This window comes from Sorghum bicolor, chromosome 1 (assembly GCF_000003195.3).
Source record: "Sorghum bicolor cultivar BTx623 chromosome 1, Sorghum_bicolor_NCBIv3, whole genome shotgun sequence".
NCBI classification, from domain to species: Eukaryota; Viridiplantae; Streptophyta; class Magnoliopsida; order Poales; family Poaceae; genus Sorghum; species Sorghum bicolor.
This window is the reverse complement of record NC_012870.2, coordinates 66,030,088-66,051,973: the sequence shown is the minus strand read 5'-3', so window position 1 is coordinate 66,051,973 and position 21,886 is coordinate 66,030,088. Positions and strand designations below refer to the sequence as shown.

The following is a 21,886-nucleotide window of genomic DNA, read 5'->3' as shown; positions in this document are numbered from 1 at the left end:
CCCAACATCGGCATGGCCTTTCAGAGCAGCATTCCCTTCAAACACAAAAAACAAAAACGTACAATAGAGCAGCACCTTCTAAAAAAAACGTATAATGGACAAGATTAAAGAAAATACTAAAGTGACTGATATGTTTATGGAACACAATCGTAAACTTCGGCTGCCACAAACCTCACACCTGAATACACATTTTGCTAACATTTACAGTATGGTAGCATTGAAAGATTCCACATCGAAGCACATTTTAGTGTAATAAGCATCTTTTTGACGGGGCATGCTGAGGAATGGTGTTGACGGACTAGACAGGGAGGATGCGACACACTTCCTCGGTGACAAGGCTCATGCATGGTGGCAGGGAGAGGAGCGTCAACACCAACGGCAGACGTGCAGTGCCGGCCCTGAGGTTTTAGGGTCTAGGGCGAAGCCGAGATTTAGAGGCTCCTAATATACACATGGATGAAACACCTTTTTTAGAGAAAAAGATAGAGGGACAAAGTTTTAAGTCTCTACCATTTGAAAATGGGAAAATAGTACAAAGTGAATGAACTAAATTTATATAGAGAGTGTTAAAGATAAATGCTTAGGTACAATGCATATAAAAACTTTAGAGATATTTTATACAAAATATTAAAACTAAGAAATAAAAAAGTAGGTTAAGCCTTGTCATATTCATATGCGCTTGGAAGAGGTAAGATAGTGAAGAAATCTAGCAAATTGCTCAAGCTTTCATGTCTTACTTAATAGAAGATGAAGAAAGCAAGTTAGCAGCGTAATGTACTAAGAATAATATACATAATTTTCTTGAGCAAATAAAGCATAATATGTATAACTAAACCTAAACTATTATATGCTGGAGCCATAAGGGGCCCACCAGACAGCTCAGGAACGAAGTATTGTGAGAACCGAGAAGTAAATACATACAAGTACATGCATATGCTCATGTGTGATAGATAATTTGGCACAATATACGCGCTAGTATAAAGTGAGCTGCATTTGTTAATCCTGCTGGCTAGCAAGTAGCAAGATGCAACGCCTGCATACATATAATGGTATACCTCCGATGGGGCCCCATGGGATTGGAGGCCTAGGGCGGCTGCCCCGTCCGCCCGCCCTCAGGGCCGGCGCTGCAGACGTGTCGCGCATGACGAGGGTGGCACCGCCGGTCCTTGGACGGAGGAGCCACGCGACATGGGGAGGAATAAACGATGGATGAGGCAAATGTTGGAGTCGCGGGGGAAAAGACGAGCAACACCGGATTTGTCACTCTGTCAATCGTCTCAATTTCAAAATCCTATAACTCAGCTTTGGGTCTAATTCCTGCGTCGTCAACCATCTCAATTAAAAAACCTGTAAATCCGAAATTGTTCTTTGGAACACAATTAAGTGTGGGTTTGTGCAGCTGAAGTGTATGTTTGTGTTTAGAAAAACATATCAGTTACTCTATAAATTTCTTTGTTCCTGTCTACTATAGTTTCACTTATTTTTGTCCATTGTAATTTCCCTTAATTTTGTTCATTATACTTTTTTTAGAAGGTGCTGCTCTATTATATGGTTTTTTTAGGTAATACTCTGCATTGTCAGCCGTCTCAATTTAAAAACCATGTAAATCCGAAATTGTTCTTTGGAACACCGTTAAGTATGAGATTTGTGCAGCTGAAGGGGTACGATTGTGTTTAGAAAATATATCAGTTACTTTATAATTTTCCTTGTTCTTGTCTATTATAATTTCACTTATTCTTGTTCATTATACCTTTTTTAGAAGATGCTGTTCTATTATACGGGTTTTTTTTAGGGAATGCTTGTTGTATTATACGTGAAAAGGCATCCTGATGTCGGGCCGAAGCCCAGAGAGCTCTAGGGAGCAGCTGGTCACCGTTAGATACAAGAGAGCGGCCAGATTTCCAGCGACTCCAGAGAGCCAACTCCAGGGGATCTCTTCTGCCAATGGCTACCACTCCTCGCCTCCGTCCTCCGCGCACCGGCCGGCGAACCTGCGTACGCACCTCCCTGGCTCCCTCTCCCCTCCCGCCTCCGCTGTACCGTGGGAGCCCGGCCAGCTGCCCAGGGTGGCCGGGCCTTGGCTCCGCCGGTGCCCGTGACCACACCACTGAAACCCACAGCCCTGGGAACAAAGACGGCGGCGATGAGGAAGGGCGCCGCGGTTGGCGCCGGACCGGCTCCCGAGCGGCGGCCGTCCTCGGATCCGCGCCTCCCCGGGGCCACCCCTCTCCCCGCCCCACCGCGCCGCGCCGCGTTGGATTGCGGACGCTTGTGCGGGCGACGGTGCTGCGGCAGCGGGGGCTGGGGTCGGGGACCGTCGGGGCGTGGTCCGCGGCGGCTTCCGGTCGCGGGCATGGTCGGGCGATGCGGGATCTGAGCCGCCATTGATGGGTTTTCTTTCGAGCATTGGTTGCGAACGTTTCGTTTTGGTATGGTCTCTGGCTCTCTGCCTCCTCTTGCTCGTTCTTCTCCTCTTCGGCCTTCGCCTCGTCCTCGCCGTCGTCGTGCCAAAAGGCACAACGACTTAGGGCAGGTACAATAATGGCCCTATAGCCAAAGCTAATGTTGATGTGGAGGAGAGAAGGAGAGAGATGATAGCTTGACTCTATTATTGACCTTGCTCTTATAATTTGGAATGGAGCGAGTAATTATTGATTCTTTTCCTTGTGTGCCATTATAACTGCTCGAAATTCCATATGACCGACTAAGACCTTCTTTAGTTCCAAGTTACTCCCATAGGATCTCTAGACATGGGATCTCTATGACACATGCATGGAATATTAAATATTACAAAGATTATGACTATTCTGCGCGAGGAATCTTTTAAGCCTAATTAGTCGTGTGGTGCGACAGTAAACATGTGCTAGTGACGGTTTAATTAGGCTTAATAAGTTTGTCTTGCGGAAATCGAGGCCGTGCACGGACCATTCTCAGTTTCGACCGTCGCTTCACACTGCCATCACTACGGTGCTGCCTCGCCGCCGTTCCATTCCCTGGCGGGGCTGGGAACCGTGCAGTGGTGCCTGATGCGGCTTACGAGTTGGGTTTGGTCTACTGGGGCTGCCCTTATTCGCTACTCCTGATGGATGGTATGAACTGTGGATAGAAACAGCGGCGGGGCTGCAGTGGTGATCTACTTCCCCTGTTGTTGCCTGCTGTGCTGTGCTCTGGATGTCCCGTTCATCCCTGTCTTTTCTTCCCCTGCTCACCTTGCGGGCTCTCTCTCTCTCTAGCGACGAGAAGCCACCAGGTATGCCAACCCCTTACCTTCCCTTCCTGCTGTGTGAAACTGACCACCCAAACCTTAACTTAAGCTATTTGGCTATTTGTATTCGGATCTGATCTAATTGCAAGTGTATACATGTATTATGGCTACTAAGAGCATCTCCAAGAGTTTCCAAAACTCACTACCAATCTTGATTTTTTTGGCAAGATTGAAAAAACTTCTCTCCAACAACTTCCTTTCTCAACTCCATCTTTCCGCACTTGGGTAAATCGATCCAATCGCACGGAAATATACGCGTGCGTATCGATTGGCCAATCTTTGTGGCATTTGGATTGGCAGTATGAGGGTGTCCCCAACGGGGTTTTAAATAGCTAGCGAGAAGGATTGTTTATATTATTTATAGGAGAGAGATTGGATGAAACAAATTTGCTAGCGCTGAGCAATGCGCTAGGCTCGCACAGCTCCCCATAAGACCTGTGTCTACCTCTCTCCTCTTTGCATGTTGTGCATGTTGCTGCTTCTCTTTTTTTGTTCAATCTTGTTTGCATGTTGCTAGCGATTTGAAGCAGTCCATTGCGGATGCCCTGAATGGGATCAGGATATGTGATGATGAGATATAAAGAGGTGGTTTTCTGGCAGTGGCGGATCTAGGATCTCAAACATGGGGGTACGGACCTGAGCGATGCAATTCGCTAATGATATAGTGATGACGACTGAATAGCGATAAATAGTTAGGTATATGAATTTAAAGAAGCAATTCGTCAACATTCATACAAAGATAGTCATTGTCAAGGTCTTGATAATAAGCATATTAGTTTTTGGGTGATTCAGAGTGGAAAAAATAAATCTTTTGTGCTTTATTGAGTAGTCCATAAAAAAGCTAAATCACTATTCCCTGTAATGCCTTGACCGTTCTAAGAAAATAAAATTAATTAAATAAGATCGAGATTCAAACTTCACAAAAGAAATATAATATAATGATGATTTGGAAGGAAAAAAGAGCCAACTTTATATATTTATCTCTCATAACTCGTTTTATGATTTTTATCTGGTTTATTTGGGCTTCCAAGCTGTAGAAGAAATACTAGTATGCTATGCACGGGTTGTTTTCCCTCTTGGATGAGCATTTGAGCTTAAGATATTGATATTTGACAAAGTGTTTAGAAATATAATATTTTATAGATATACATACTTTGGTTTTTTACAAAAATTTTGGGGGTACAGCTGTACCCCCATGCACCTACACTAGATCCGCCACTGTTTTCTGGCTTGGGTGTAAGCACCCAGTGGCCTTTGCAAGTGAAATTTACTTTGGGTGACCGTGTAAGAGATAGAAATGGGCCTGAACCTGTGAATCGAGTGCTGATGAAGGGCGATGATGCCTACCTTTTCTGATTGCATGCCATCGAGCAATCAAAGCTGCTGCGAGTATCTAATTAGAGCTGACCCTCTCCCCTCTTGAAGCACATTTAATCACCCCTTTTTGTTTGTTGTTCTGCCTAGGAAGGTCATTTGGATATGTGTGACAACCAGTGCAGTGCCACTTACATTAGGATGGTAAATTGTGCAGCAAGGGAAGGTAGGGCTTGGTTTCTATGATTGAGCAAAGGTGAAGCTGAGCTCTCTCTTTTTTTTTTCTTTTTCTTTTTTCTCTTTCCGTCTTTGCAACTATTCTCCGCTTCAAATTCTTCCAATCAAGAAAATTTGCTTACATGCTGATGTCAGAACTTGGCATTAGGGCAGCTCCAGTGTCTGGTTTGATTTATGTGCTGACATGGATTCTAAGATTCGGATGCTGTGCATGGTTTGAGCGCTGCAGTGTTGGTGGGGGCCACCACGAAATAGAAAAGAGTAAAGAATGCGGCATCCACACTGTTTCCTGTCCACACCTACTGCACAAAGGACGGCAGTAACTCCTCTCAATCAATTTTTTATTGGCTTGGTTCGAACCGAAAGGATGAGCCGCTTCCAATAATCGCTTTGCTTGGTTCGGTACCTGCAGTGGTGAAAGTGAACCATACTCCTCCTCCCTCCCCATGGTTCGGTTTCAATACACACTGGAGCTGCTCTTAGGTACATGTTGAGCAGCCAGCAGCAGCTGCAGCCCTCCTTCCCCAACTCCTGATGGATGGATAGATTGATGGATAGACCTTGCATAGAAACGGCGGCGGCGCGATTGGTGATCTCCTTCCCTTGCTGTTGCTTGTGCTGTGCTCTCGATGTTACCGTTCATCATTGCCTTTTCTTCTCCAGTTCACCCCCGCATGCTCTCTCTCTCTCTCTCTCTCTCTCTCTCTCTCGTGTGTGTGTGTGGTCTCTGTTGGACCCTTCGCTAGGTCTTAACCGGGCACTTTGCCGGTGACGAGCATCCAGGTCTCTCTCTCTCTCTCTCTCTCTCTCTAACTTAAGCTATTCGGCTATTTGTATTCGGATCTGATCTAATTACAAGTGTATACATGTATTATTATGCCTACTAAGAGCATCTCTAAGAGTTACCAAAACCCACTCCCAATCTTGATTTTTGGCAAGATCTCCAGCTTCTCCCTATCTGAACTCCCAATATTTACGCACTTCAGGCACTTGGGTAAATTGATCCGATCGCATGGAAATATACGTGCGCGTATCAATCGGCCAATCTTGGTGCCATTTGATAGGCAGTGTGAATGGGTCAGGATATGTGATGATGAGATATAAAGAGGTGGAAGCTTGGGTGTAAGCATCCAGTGGCCATTGCAAGTGACCATGTTAGACATGGAAATGGGCCTGAACCTGTGAATCGAGTGCTGATGAAGGGCGATGATGCCTAATTTTTCTGATTGCATGCCCTTCAGAAATCTAATTAGAGCTGACCCTCTCCCCTCTTGAGGCACATTTAATCATCCCTTTTTGTTTGTGGTTCTGCCTAGGAAGGTCATTTGGATATGTGTGACAACCAGCGCAGTGCCACTAACATTAAGATGGTAAATTGTGCAGCAAGAGAAGGTAGGGCTTGGTTTCTATGATTGAGCAAAGGTGATGCTGAGCCCTCTTTTTTTCCTCTCTCTCTCTCTCTCTATCTGCCTTTGCAACTATTCTCCGCTTCAAAGTTTTCCAGTCAAGAAAATTTGTTTACGTATTGATGTCAGAACTTGGCATTAAGAGCATGTTGATGTTGAAATTGAAGTTGTCTCACCACGTGGCAGCAGCCAGCTGCAGCATCAAAGAAGAATAATGATTTCCTTGTTCTAAGATATAATTCGGTTGTCTGTTAGAGTGTTGTGTGGCGCCCTGCAATGGGCCCCTTTGGGATGCTGGGTTTTCCCTGAATCCTTTGTTTTTTCATGTGAATTTGAACTGATTCATTGGTGCGGCCCTTTGGAACATAGGAATTTGATAGGGAAATACAGGAACATCACAGAAATCAGTTCTTTTTCATAGCAGAAATGTAGGATTCAGCAAAAAGTCCTGCATTCCAAAACGGGCCCGAAATTCCTGTTAGATTCCTATATTCCAAAGAGGCCCTAATGCAAGCAATCTAGGCTTACTGGTCCTTGTTAGATCTGCGCTTCCTGGTGCCATCCTTCCTGCTTCATTATGTTGGCTTTTATGAAGTCGAGCAGATGGCTTGGTAACCATGGAGTGGGTTTGCTGTGGCTTCTGGTTGGGGTTTGATTAGATGATCTGGGATCTACCCTGCGGTTGATGTTTTTTTTAATTATTTGATTGTAATTTTATATCCTCCTTTGCCCCCCTACCGTACCTTGCGCCCTCCCTTGTGTGTATGCACGCATGTGCGAATTTTCCATTATTCGTCTAATGGTTGTTTAACCTGTTTACATACAGTTTAAATGCTACACTTGTCTGTTTAAGTGGCTGTTTAGCCTGAATAATGGCTAAATGACAAGTGACCGACTGTTTACCATTTAGATCCACGGCGGAGCTGCTCCATGGTGAATCTGAGATCTAGATTCACTTTTTCAGTGATGGAGCTCTGCCAAACAGGCCACTAGGAATGGGTTCTGGTGGTGGTTTGGAGAACATATGGGGAAATCTGTGTTCCAAAGAGGCCTGAAACTACATCCTCTTGTCTCCTCTCCCAAAATTCTTTCTGTAACCATGTGGGACATGTTTTTCACTTATTTCTGGTGTTCACCTATACAAAACATTTTTAAGGTTTATATCATGAATCATGATGCCTTGTGTGTTATGACTTCCTTTTTTGTCTTGTACTACTCTTCAATGGCTATGATGATTGAACTTTCCATTATAGAACTTATGCATTATCTTCTGAGCTGGTCCCTGTGATCTTCTATTCTGTTTGTTCTTCACTTGCCTTCCTGCTGGATTTGAACCTGGGACCTGGGTCATTGTTAGTGGGACTAATAATATGCCAAGTTAGTTCCATCTCATAAGTTCGTACCGAAGTGCCCCTCAAGAATGAAGAAAGTAAAAAATATTCTCATCTCGGGCAATGATCAACAACCATGGCTGACATAAGCGCCTTTGAGCAATCAAGGCTGCTATGGGAACCAAACTGGAATCCTCTTCTTTCTCTCGGAAACCTTTTCAATTATGTTCTAACGGTAGTGGCTTTGTCCTTGGATGGTCATGCCATTCTTCATGGGTGATAACCAGGGCAGGTTCATTTATCAGAACAAGTTGCTCTGGTGATCAGAGATGATGAGGATATGGTTGAATGAATGAGCAAAGGCGAAGCTGAGCCCCCCAACCCCCCAAATACACACAAAAAAAGAGAAAAAAAGAATAGAGAAGGACGTTGTATCCTTTTTCCTTTTGTTGTGCTTGTCTCTTAATGCTATGTATTCCCATTTGAATTTTGTTGATTTGTTGGTTGAAATGTTTCCTAATTTTTGCCGTTGATTCTGCTGTCAGTGTTTGCATTGTCCTTGGTTTGCATGACGGATATTTTTGGTTAAGTTTGTTGATCCCAGAATTTATTGCAGTAGTTTCATGAGATGTTGAGATCATGCACTCTTCAAGTTGGAGCTGGATGAGTTTGAACTTAAGAGGCCATCACAACTATTATAGCCGTGCTGCAGCATTGATCCATTTTGGTAGTTCCTATACGTTTTCTTTTCTGATGTTTTTTTGATGCCTGTCTATTCACCTTTCTTTCTTGTTTGGAACTGTTCTTCAGTGTCTAATGATCAGACGTCCCAACCCTATAGGGCTATTACTTTGCAACATCCTGAATTGTTTGCTTTGTTATTTTGCTTGATTTGCTGCCAAACTAGGATCTAGTTTGCAACTAATTGTTGCCATTGCTGCTGTGGTGGTGTAGTATATTGTATATATTCGAATGAACGTTCCTACTTAGTTCATTTAGAGAGGGAGGGAGTACATGGTGCTTATACAAATATTGTGTTGATACTGGGGCAAATCTGAGCATTCAAAATGATGTGGTGCTTCGACAAGTATTCTGTTCTGTACTTTGATTATGATCCTCATACTTATGTTTATGATTCTCTTTCCTTCATGGTATCCTGCCTTTTCTAGTGATTTCAACTTGGGACCAGGATCATGTTACTAATGGGACTAACTTGGATTTGATGACATTTAAGATTCCTGACCTGGGTAGATATCGATGCATATTTTTTGGTTCGGACACACAAGCTTACTTGGATTAATTGCTCATTTAGTCATTTTGTTCTAAAATCTAAAGAATGTTTTCTTTTCCGACAAACTCATATTTAACCACTTCCATTCTTCCAACAATACTTTGGGCAGACAACCTTGGCATTAATGGTCCTAAATCCTAATTGTGCACCATGACCGTGATGAATCTTGGTTGATCAAACAAATGGATAGACATACTAAATTACTATCATGAGTGTGGCTGTACTTTTTGGTCATGTGTGTGAAAACTTCTCGTTGTGTGTGCAGTTCACAAAGGAACAGGCTATTTCTTGGCCTGCATGTTTAGGTCATGGCTCATAAGTTCGGCCGCAAAAGCTAAGAGTAGTTAGGAGTCAATACTATACTTTGTTGGGGATATAATAATTCCACCTATGAAACAGCACAAGGTCAACTTATCAGAGCCTCGCCCTCTGACCGCTGCTTCTTGTTGCTCCTCCCACTGATTGAACCACACGAGCTCTGATGAAGTTGTTGCCTTGCATCCTTCTTAGGTAACCATCACCATCCTTCTCAGGCAACTATCCCAGATAGTCGCTCCTCTGCTGGTTGCTAATTGATCTGAGCTGCTGAGTTTTGCCTCCATGAGATGTGCTATCTAGCTAGCTAAAAGTTCTAGAATATATATTTCTGAAACAATCCAGAACCATATCTATCTATTTTCTAATATGTTGTTCTAATATATGTGTTCAGTGCGAACATTAGGAGCAGGGTCTGGGGATGATAAGATTTATGGAGGGTTTTTGAATAGTTTGCTCCGTGTTCATTCTGTTATGTAGTCTAGAAACTCAGCTCATTACTGATGTATATTTTGCTGTTAAAAAAACTGCTAGGTATGTGATTACATCCACGTTGTTGACCTGGTTGATGGCCATATAGCAGCCCTGACGAAGTTCTATGAAGAATCGGACAAAATAGGTTGGTTACCAATTGTACATCTCTTGTAAAGATAAACCCCACTAGCTATTTTTCTTGCCATGCAAAGTGTCCACATCAGCATACACTAGAACATCCCACTGGCACATTCAACTATCTCGTCATGCAAAGTGTCCACATCAGCATGCACTAACACATCCAACTAACACATGTCATTATGTCTTCATTGAAGCTATTCACATTAGCAAACCACATCATTTATTAACATATATTGCTGCATTACCAACACCATACATATAGATTCTTAGTGATTAACATTCTAACATATTTATATTCCTTCATACCCGTGGCAATGCGCGGGGAATCCTCCTAATTATACTTCATGGACAACTCAGCTGTTGTATATTCAAGCAGTCAGCTGAAGCTCGCTAATGATGCAATGCTCATCTATTGGTTGGTTGTAGTACATGTAGGGTACTAGGGTGTGAAGTATACAATCTGGGGACAGGATAGGGGACATCGGTGTTGGAAATGGTGGCTGCATTTGAAGAAGGTTTCTGGGAAGGTAAAATCAACCTTGAACGAATTAGCCTTAGTTATTTGAACGTTGAAACCATCATGCATGGATATATCTTCACCAATATATGGATGTTTCATTCATCCGAGTTATTGGTTGACCGGCTGAATTCTGTACAGAAAATTCTCTGGTGTTTTGATAGAGCTAGGAATCTGGCTGTTCTTTATTGACAAATTGGAGAATGATTACAATGGCTAAACCTAAAAATGGCAGCAGTAATAGAATTGGTTCACCCTCCCTGGGTGGCTCTGACTGTGATGACTCTTATCTCTGCTCACCCTCCCTAATCAGATGGCCCTTAGCTATATATCCTAATGACCGACTGTGCACCACAAGCTGATAACTGAACTCCGATTTCTCCTCCGTAGATCCTAAATTAAAGGAACAGCCTCCTAACAGGCAACTGTGGCTGATACTTAGCCACTAGAGGCTGCTGTTGCCTTCTTCCTGGTGTATTGCTTTCCAATAAAAGCGTCCACAACCATGTTTGCTGGGTGAAGACCTGGAGACAAGAGATTGTCTATGCCGCAACTGCCAAGGCAAAGAAAGAGCTCAAATGGAAGTAAGTATGCTTGCTAGTTGTGGCTTATATGGTTCAGCATGTTGTCTCTCGATCCTTAATAATGAAAATAATATGAAAACTTGCAGGGCAAAGTGGGATCGAGGAGATGTGTAGAGATCTGTGGAATTGGGCAAGCAAGAACCCATACGGCTATGCTGGATCACGCGACAACAGCAAATGAATCATCTATCCATCCATCTATCCATCGTGCAGTAGTAGCAAGCAGCAAACTGAGCAGCAGCAGGCTATACTACCATAATTAATAGCTCATCATATGTATAGTCAGTCAGTCATCTAATTAGGGGATGCTGCGATGGGACTTGTCTCTTTAATGTATAGAGAGACGAGTAGGGGGTTCCATCTCATCCGCACCCGATGCCAGCATCTTCCCCTTTTTTTTTAAAAAAAAAGGAGAAAAAAACATTCCTGTATGATTGTTAGGCCAGTCTTGATATTACTCCATGGTTTGTTGCTAGGAAAGGAATAAACTCCATACATACCTAATTATAGATACACTGACTGTCTCTGATAATATGATACCATACTTGATTCGGATCGGTTGTCCTCTGATTCTGCATGATTGCTCAACTCAGAGAGCAGGTTTTGCCAATAACTGTTGGAATCTCCTAGTGATAAGCCTCAAAGATGGTTGTGGTGCGCAGCAGGCAGTTGATACAGCTCAGATCTGCTAGGCTCTCGTTTCTTCCTTTATTTCTTTATTTATTTATTTATTTCTTTCTTTCTTTCTTTCTTTCTTTCTTTCTTTCTTTCTTTGTCATGAATTTGATAGTTCTAATATGTTGGGCAGTTCGGTAAGCTAGAAATAAACTCATCTTTAGAAGGAAGCCTGCCAACTTGCTTGAATCCAAGCATCTTTTTTTCAAAGAATTGCTTGAATCCAAGCAACTTTTTTTTTCAAAGAATTGTCCTTGCTGGTTCATATGGTCAAAAGAAGTTTAGCCCCCTTGTTGGAGTTATGGCTCAGTCTCTTGTGCAATTTTTTATTTTTTTTCTTATTTTCTTTTCTTTTCTTTTCTTTCTTTGTTTCTTGATTTTGGTGGCAGCACTTACTTTCTGTTCTCCTTGTTTCATTTAAGCTTACCAGTAGAACTGCTCTGCTGTGCACGCTAATTGGCCAAAGTTTCCTCCACTCAATGATCTCTGGATTTTAGTCATAAAACACGAGCTGATTCTTCGCTTGCATTTCAGACTCATTTTTTTTGTTCGATTGTATTAGACTCCCTTCACTAATTGAAAATGTCATTGTTCCAAACACGAGAGTGGCCCCGCGGCCCGCGCGCACTAGTGTGCACATGGTAAATCCTGGAGGGAGTGTGGTTTGGCTCAGCTAGCTAGGGGCCAAATCCTTTGTATTGGAGGGACAGGTTAGGTCTGGTTTAGTTTCTAAAAAAATTCAAGATTCTTTGTCAAATTGAATCTTTGGATGTATGCATAGAGCATTAAATATAAATAAAAACAAAAATTAATTATACAGTTTGTCTGTAATTTGCGGACGAATCTTTAGAGCGTAGTTAGTCCTTGATTGGACAATAATTATAAAATAGAGATGAAAGTGCTATAGTAGCCAAAGCCAAAAATTTTTGCGAACTAAACAAGGTCTTAGGCATTGTTTAGTTTCGAAAACTTTTTGGTTTTCGGGACTGTAGCACTTTCGTTTTTATTTGACAAACATTGTCCAATCATAGACTAACTAGGCTTAAAATATTCATCTCGCGATTTATAGATAAACTGTGTAATTAGTTTTTATTTTTGTCTATATTTATTTAATGCTTCATGCATGTACCGTAAAATTCGATGTGACAGGAAATTTTGAAAAGTTTTTAGTTTTTGTTTGAATTAAACAAGGCCTTAATGCTGCCTCTGCCTTTGACTATGACAGTGAGGGATGATGGGCCATGGCCTAGGGAGTACAGTACTGTAGAGAGAGACTGACGTCCCGGCTGCATGCTTAGTGCTGGCAGCTCTGGTCCATCAACCTTGGAGGCATCGGCTCTGGCTCTCATCTCGGAATGGCATGATTGGATGGTGTTGTTGCAGACATACGTGAAGTGTTTTTTTCTCTCTTCAAATTCAAATTCTGTAGAAAAACCAAATGGACATGTTTTGTTGCCCAAATTCCGTAGGAGTAGCATCTAACGTATGGGCCCCATGAACCAGGAAGCTAGTTAGATTTGGGCCGAAATAAAGGTCCACGGCTGCTCGGCCATGAGCGGTGATGGACTGGCAGTGGACGCGTGCGAGTGGGCCCCTCCTCCCCAGCCCCGCATAAAAACCTCGTCGTCTCCGACCAGAATACTCACTCGTTAGTTTAAGTGTGAGGCCACCGCGTGTGGGCAGCGGCGGCGGCGGCGGCGGCGGAGCATGCGAGCCGAGCCCTCTGAGGCTACTCCCTCCAAATCTGCCATTCGTGCCGCTTGTTCCCACTCGCGGCGGCCCGTGACCACACCACTGAAACCCACAGCCCTGGCAACAAAGACGGCGGCGATGAGGAAGGGCGCCGCGGTTGGCGCCGGACCGGCTCCCGAGCGCCGGCCGTCCTCGGATCCGCGCCTCCCCGGGGCCACCCCTCTCCCCGCCGCGACGCGCCGCGTCGGATTGCGGACGCTTGTGCGGGCGACGGTGCTGCGGCGGCGGGGGCTGGGGTTGGGGACCGTGGGGGCAGGGTCCGCGGCGGCTTCCGGTCGCGGGCATGGTCGGGCGACGCGGGATCTGAGCCGCCATTGATGGGTTTGCTTTCGAGCATATTGGTCGCGGATGTTTCGTTTTGGTATGGTCTCTGCCCCCTCCTCCTCGTCCTTCTCCTCTTCGGCCTTCGCCTCGTCCTCGCCGTCGTCGTGCCAAAAGGCACAACGACTTCTAATTTGGAACGGAGCGAGTAATTATTGATGCTTTTACTTGTGTGCCATTATAACAGCTCGAAATACCATATGAGCGAGACTCTATGATAGAGTCTGCATTGTGAGTGCCCTAAGGCCTTGTTTAGTTCCTCCCTCTAATGTTACTCCCATGGTATCTTGAGACACATGTATGGAGCATTACACAGATTACGTCTATTTTGTGAGACGATTCTTTTAAGTTTAATTAGTCCATAATGTGGTGCTACCCTAAACATGTGCCAGTGACGGATTAATTAGGCTTAATAAATTTGTCTAGTGGAAATCGAGGCCGTGCACGGACCATTCTCAGTTTCGGCCGTCGCTTCACACTGCCATCTCTACGGTGCTGCCTCGCCGCCGTTCCATTCCCTGGCGGGGCTGGGAACCGTGTGGTGGTGCCTGATGCGGCTTACCTGATGGATGGATGAACCATGGATAGAAACAGCGGCGGGGCTGCAGTGGTGATCTACTTCCCCTGCTGTTGCCTACACCGTGCTGTGCTGTGCTCTGGATGACCCGTTCATCCCTGCCTTTTCTTCCCCAGCTCACCTCGCGAGCTTCTCTCTCTCTCTCTCTCTCTCTCTCTCTCATCTTCCCTTGCGGATGCCCTGAATGGGATCAGGATATGTGATGATGAGATATAAAGAGGTGCTTTTCTGGCTTGGGTGTAAGCACCCAGTGGCCATTGCAAGTGAAATTTACTTTGGGTGACCGTGTAATACATGGAATTGGGCCTGAACCTGTGAATCGAGTGCTGATGAAGGGCGATGATGTCTACCTTTTCTGATTGCATGCCTTTGACCAATCAAAGCTGCTGCAAGTATCTAATTAGAGCTGACCCTCTCCCCTCTTGAAGCACATTTAATCATCCCTTTTTGTTTGTGGTTCTGCCTAGGAAGGTCATTTGGATATGTGTGACAACCAGTGCAGTGCCACTTACATTAGGATGGTAAATTGTGCAGCAAGGGAAGGTAGGGCTTGGTTTCTATGATTGAGCAAAGGTGAAGCTGAGCCCTCTCTTTTTTTTTCTCTCTCTACCGTCTTTGCAACTATTCTCCGCTTCAAATTCTTCCAATCAAGAAAATTTGCTTACATGCTGATGTCAGAACTTGGCATTAGGGACATGTTGAGCAGCCAGCACCAGCAGCAGCACCTCCAGCCCTTCTTCCCTAACTCCTAATGGATGTATAGATAGATTGATGGATAGACCATGCATAGAAACGGCGGCGGCGCAATTGGTGATCTCCTTCCCTTGCCGTTGCTTGCGGCGCCACTAGGAATGGGTTCTAGTCTGGTGCTGATGGGGTGGTGGTTTGGAGAACACATGGGGAAATCTGCGTTCCAAAGAGGCCTGAAACTACATCCTCTTGTCTCCTCTCCCACAATTCTTTCTGCAAACATGTGGGACATATTTCACTTATTTCTGGTGTTTACCTATACAAAAGATTTTTATGGTTTATATCATGAATCATGATGCCTTGTGTGTTGTCACTTCCTTTTTTGTCTTGTACTACTCTTCAATGGCTATGATGATTGAACTTTCCATTATAGAACTTATGCACTATCTTCTGAGCTGGTCCCTGGGATCTTCTATTCTGTTTGTTCTTCACTTTCCTTCCTGCTGGATTTGAACCTGGGACCTGAGTCATTGTTAGTGGGACTAATAATATGCCAAGTTAGTTCCATCTCATAAGTTCGTACCAAAGTGCCCCTCAAGAATGAAGAAAGTACAAATTATTCTCATCTCGGGCAATGATCAACAACCATGGCTGACATAAGCGCCTTGAGCAATCAAGGCTGCTATGGGAACCAAACTGGAATCCTCTTCTTTCTCTTGGAAACCTTTTCAATTATGTTCTAACGGTAGTGGCTTTGTCCTTGGATGGTCATGCCATTCTTCATGGGTGATAACCAGGGCAGGTTCATTTATGAGAACAAGTTGATCTGGTGATCAGAGATGATGAGGATATGGTTGAATGAATGAGCAAAGGCGAAGCTGAGCCCCCCAACCCCCCAAACACACACACAAAAAGAGAAAAAATAAGAATAGAGATGGACGTTGTATCTTTTTTCCTTTTGTTGCGCTTGTCTTAATGCTATGTGTTCCCATTTGAATTTTTTTGATTTGTTGGTTGAAATGTTTCCTAATTTTTGCCGTTGATTCTGCTATCAGTGTTTGCATTGTCCTTGGTTTGCATGACGGATATTTTTGGTTAACTTTGTTCATCCCAGAATTTATTGCAGTAATTTCATGAGATGTTGAGATCATGCACTCCTCCAGTTGGAGCTGGATGAGTTTGAACTTAGGAGGCCATCGCAACTATTATAGCCGTGGAAGGTGCAGCATTGATCCATTTTGGTAGTTCCTATACGTTTTTTTTTTCTGATGTTTTTTTGTCGCCTGTCTATTCACCTTCCTTTCTTGTTTGGAACTGTTCTTCAGTGTCTGATGATCAGACGTCCCAACGCTATAGAGCTATTACTTTGCAACATCCTGAATTGTTTGCTTTGTTATTTTGCTTGAATTGCTGCCAAAGTAGGATCCATAAGTGAAGTGTTTTTTTTCTTTAAATTCAAATTGTGTAGAAAAACCAAATGCACACATTTTGCTGCCCTCATTCAGTAGTCCTGATGGATGGATGAACCGTGGATAGAAACAGCGGCGGGGCTGCAGTGGTGATCTACTTCCCCTGCTGTTGCCTGTGCTGTGCTGTGCTCTGGATGTCCCGTTCATCCCTGCCTTTTCTTCCCCAGCTCACCTTGCGGGCTCTCTCTCTCTCTCTCATGGTATCTTTAGACACATGTATGGAGCATTACACAGATTACAACTATTTTGCGAGACAAATCTTTTAAGTCTAATTAGTCCATGATGTGGTGCTACCCTAAACATGTGTCAGTGACGGATTAATTAGGCTTAATAAATTTGTCTTGCGGAAATCGAGGCCGTGCACGGACCATTCTCAGTTTCGGCCGTCTCTTCACACTGCCATCACTACGGTGCTGCCTCGCCGCCATTCCATTCCCTGGCGGGGCTGGGAACCGTCCGGTGGTGCCTGACGCGGCTTACGAGTCGGGTTTGGTCTGCTGGGGCTGCCCTCATTCAGTACTCCTGATGGATGGATGAACCGTGGATAGAAACAGCGGCGGGGCTGCAGTAGTGATCTACTTCCTCTGCTGTTGCCTGTGCTGTGCTCCTGTCCTGTTCATCCCTGCCTTTTCTTCCCCAGATCACCTTGCAGGCTCTCTCTCTCTCTCTCTCTCTCTCTCTCTCTCTCTCTCTCTCTCTGTGTGTGTGTGTGTGTGTGTGTGTGTGTGTGTGCGTGCACGCGCGCTCGGGTCTTCGATGGACCCTTCGCCAGGTGTTAACCGGGCACTTCGTCGGCGATGAGCATCTAGGTTTCTCTTCCCTTCCTGCTGTGCGAAACTGTGCACCCAAACTCTAACTTAAGCTATTTGGATATTGTATTCAGGTCCGATCTAATTAGAAGTGTATACATGTATTATGCTTACTAAGAGCATCTCCAAGAGTTTCCCAAAACCCACTCCCAACAAGTCCCTGTCTCAACTGCCAATCTTTGTGCACTTGGGAAAATCGAGCCAATCGGCAAATGTGGAGGTGGAAGGATGTGGAAAGGAATAAGTAGGACAGGGTTCCCAATGCAAATGTAAAGAGAGAAAGAAAGTATAAAAGCAGCTGGGATCCCTTCCGAAGATTATATCATGTGTACATGTGCACAACCATGTCCTTTACTGCATCCGTGCCTGTGGTTCTGTGTGCGTTGCTCCGAATGTTCCTAGCCCTTCTGCTCCTCATCCTCCCACCTTGGTGGCATTTGGATAGGCAGTGTGAATAGGATCAGGATATGTGATGATGAGATATAAAGAGATGGTTTTCTGGCTTGGGTGTAAGCACCCAGTGGGCAGTGGCCATTGCAAGTGAAATTTACTTAGGGTGACTGTGTTAGACATGGAAATGGGCCCGAACCTGTGAACCGAGTGCTGATGAAGGGCGATGATGTCTACCTTTTCTGATTGCATGCTATTGAGCAATCAAAGCAGCTGCGAGTAACTAGAGCTGACCCTCTATTCTCTTGAAGCACATTTAATCATCCCTTTTTGTTTGTGGTTCTGCCTAGGAAGGTCATTTGGATATGTGTGACAACCAGTGCCACTTACATTAGGGTTTAGGATGGTAAATTGTGCAGCAAGAGAAGGTAGGGCTTGGTTTCTATGATTGAGCAAAGGTTATGCTGAGCCCTCTTTTTTTTCTTCTTCCATCTTTGCAACTAGCCAACTATTCTCCGCTTCAAAGTTTTCCAATCAAGAAAATTTGCTTATATGCTGATGTCAGAAGTTGGCATTAGGTGCATGTTGAGCAGCCAGCAGTAGCCCTTCGCCTACCTCGCTCCCTCCTTTCTGTGTACGCACGCATGTGTGAATTTTCCACTGTTTGTCTAAATGGTTATTTAGCCTGTTTACATACCGTTTAAATACTACATGATAGTGTGCCGTTTCCATTTAATCAATTGTTTATCCCATTCAGAGGGCTATTTTGTTAGTTTAAGTGTTTGTTTAGCCCGAATAATGGCTAAATGACAAGTGACCGACTGTTTACCATTTAGCGTTTAGGGTAACACTGTTTTCACATGTATGCATGGCTTTAAGAGTTTGAGGATGCCATATTGCCATGTGTAAACGGGGTTGGATCTACGGCCCTGTTTGACAAAGCTCTAGTTCTATGAAAATCTTTGGAGCTGGTCATCTACATGTGTAGATCTGCAATGGCCAGCCTTGTTCCAATGTTGTGCAGTGCCACCACCTTAGGTGCCTTGCCTGGATGCTTTAGCGAGATGTGTGCTTGGGAAACAGCAGGTGCATTATCTGGTGCAGCATCTGTGTCTGGAAGTGAGATCTGAGATTTTAGCAGTGATAAATGGCTATTTTGTTTGCTGAATTTGGAATTTACAGGCCTCATTGTCATCGCCATGAGCTTGACTCTTTTTTTTTTGGAATTGGAGTTGGACAGGAAATCTTTCTGTTGGGATGGCATTGAGAAGTATGCCCGTTCATCCCTCTTTCTCCCTGTCCATCTGCAGCTTCAACAGTGTATTCCAGCCATTTTACTCCCTGGTCTAGCCTCAGAGATACGAGCAATCAGATTTATATATATCTTTATGCCCATTCTGTCAGTTGCAAATTTGGTTGCTATGTCTTCCCTACTATACTACTATAGCTCTTTTTCAGCATACAACATCAATCTTAGTCGATATCTTAGGAATGGGTTCTAGTCTGGTGCTGATGGTGGTGATGACAACTGCACTGTTGGCACTGACCTCCACTTCTCTAGGGCCTCCCTTTCTGTGTCATGACACATTGGCATGGAGACTCTTGACTTCTTGAGCAGTCGCCGGTGGGTCAATGGCAGCAGCAAGGGGTGGGAATTGAGTGGGGGGTTCATTTAGGCTATGGTTGGTGGATTGGGCTGCCAGCATGGTGTTCTGGATAGCATATGGGGAAATCTGCGTTACAAACAGGCCCGAAACTACATCCTCTTGTCTCCTCTTCCACCATTCTATCTGCAAACATGTGGGACATGTTTCACCTTTTTCTGGTGTTTACATATACAAAAGATTTTTATGGTTTATATCATAATGCCGTATGAGTTATGACTTCCTTTTTTGTTTTGTACTACTCTTGAGTGGTTATGATGCTTGAACATTCCATTAGGGAACTTCTGCACTCTAGCCTCTTCTGAGCTGGTCCCTGGGATCTTCTATTCTGTTTGTTTCTAGGGGTTGTTCTTCACTTGCCTTCCTGCTGGATTTGAACCTGGGGCCTGGGTCATTGTTAGTGGGACTAATAATATGCCAAGATAGTTCCATCTCATAAGTTCCTACCAAAGTGCCCCCTCAACAACGAAGAAAATAAAATTTATTCTCATCTCGGGCAATGATCAACAACCATGGCTGACATAAAATGCCTTTGAGCAATAAAGGCTGCTATGGGAAACAAACTGGAATCCTCTTCTGTTGGAAACCTTTTCAATTATGTTCTAACGGTAGTGGCTTTGTCCTTGGATGGTCGTGTCATTCTTCATGGTGATAACCAGGGCAGGTTCACTTATCAGAACAAGTTGATCTGGCGATCAGGGATGACGAGGATATGGAAGAATGAATGAGCAAAGGTGAAGGTGAGCCCCCCCCCCCCCCCCCCCCCCCACACACACACACACACACACACACACAAAATGAAAGAGAAGGGAGGGAAAAGTCCTATATGCTGTTGTTTCATGTTTTGTTGTCCAAGATAAGTATTCAATTTTTTCCCTTTTGTTGCATTTGCCTTAACACTATGTATTCACATTTGAATTTTGTTGATTTGTTGGTTGAAATGTTTCCTAATTTCTGCCGTTGATTCTGCTTAGTGTTTGAATTGGCCTTGGTTTGCATGACGGATACTTTCGGTTAACTTTGTTCATCCCAGAATTTATTGCAGTAATTTCATGAGATGTTTAGATCATGTACTCCAGTTGGAGCTGGGTGAGTTTGAACTTAGGAGGGCATTGTGTTTTCGCCATTACTACCTTTGGGCCATCGCAACTATTATAGCCGTACAGGGTGCAGCATTGATCCGTTTGGTAGTTCTTATACATTTCTTTGTTTTTTTCTCATTTTTTCTGTTGCTTGTTTGTTGATGTTCCTTTTTGGAACTGTTCTTCAGTGTCTGATGATCAGATGCTCCAACTCCAACCCTATTACTTTGCAACATCCTGAATTGTTAGCTTTGTTATTTTGCTCAAATTGCTGCCAAACTAGGATGTTTGACCATAACAACCAGTTGGCAACTAATTGTTGTCATTGCTGCTGTGCCGCTGTGGTGATGGTGTAGTATATTGTATATATTTGAATGAATGCGCCTACTTAGTTCATTTAGGGAGGGTGGGAGTACATGGTGCTTCTATAAATATTGTGTTGATACTGGGGCAAATCTGAGCCATTCAGAGTGACATGGGTGCTTCGACAAGTATTCTGTTGTCATACTTTTGGTTATGATTCTCATACTTATGGTTACGATTCTCTTTCCTTAACAATCCTGCCTTTTCTAGTGATTTCAACTTGGAACCTGGATCATGTTACTATGGACCAACATATCAAGTTGGATTTGATGCATCTAAGATTCCTGACCTGGGTAGATATCGATGCATAGATTCCTTGTTTTTTTGGTTGGGATGCCCAAGCATACTCGGATGAATTGCTCATTTAGTCATTTTGTTCTAAAGAATGTTTTCTTTTCCCATAAACTCATATTTAACAACTTTCATTCTTCCAACAATACTTTGGGCAGCCAGTCTTGGCATTAATGGTCCTAAATCCTAATTGCACGCCATGGCCTTGATGAATCTTGGTTGATCAAGCAAATGGATAGACATGCTCAATTACTATGAGCGTGGTTGTACTTTTTGGTCATGTGTGAAAACTTCTCGATGTGTGTGCAGTTCACATGGGAACAGCTGAACAGGCTATTTCTTATCATGTGCAACATAGCCTACATGTTTAGGTCATGCCTCATAAGTTCGGCCGCAAAGGCTAAGATTAGTTAGGAGTCAATACTATACTTTATCAGGGATATAATCACTAACCTGTGAAACAGCACAAGGTCAACTTATCAGAACCGCTGCTGCTTGCTGCTCTCCCACTGATTTGAACTACATGAGCTCTCATGAAGTTGTTGCCTTGCATCCTTCTTAGGTAACCATCCTTCTCAGGTAACCATCCCAGATAGTCGCTCCTCTCCTGGTTTGGTAATTGATCTGAGCTGCTGAGTTTTGCCTCCATGAGATGTGCTATAGCTAGCTAAAAGTAGCTAAAAGTTCTAGAAGATATATTTTTGAAACAATTCAAATCATATCTATTATCTAATATGTTGTTCTAATATATGTATTCTGTGAACATTAGAAGCAGGGTCAGGGGATTATGTGATTTATGGAGGGTTTTTTAGTAGTTTGCTACATGTTCATTATGTTATGATTGGATGTATCTGAGGAATAACAGAATTTTAAACATTGTCTGGACATAGGCCACTGTTCATTAATAGGTTGGAAAACTCTGGACAGA

General features: G+C 43.8%; 1 long non-coding RNA gene across 4 annotated transcripts; it reads left to right on the top strand.

Moving 5' to 3' along the window:
- LOC110432048 lies at positions 1,854–11,428 on the top strand. 4 transcript variants are annotated; one of them, XR_002449522.1, is made up of 6 exons: positions 1,854–2,429; positions 8,170–9,354; positions 9,694–9,778; positions 10,201–10,301; positions 10,682–10,875; positions 10,962–11,428. It is a non-coding gene; the product is annotated as an uncharacterized LOC110432048 (long non-coding RNA). The 4 variants fall into 4 exon arrangements; XR_002449521.1 differs by having other exon boundaries at positions 1,867–8,280; positions 9,110–9,354; XR_002449523.1 differs by having other exon boundaries at positions 1,875–8,280.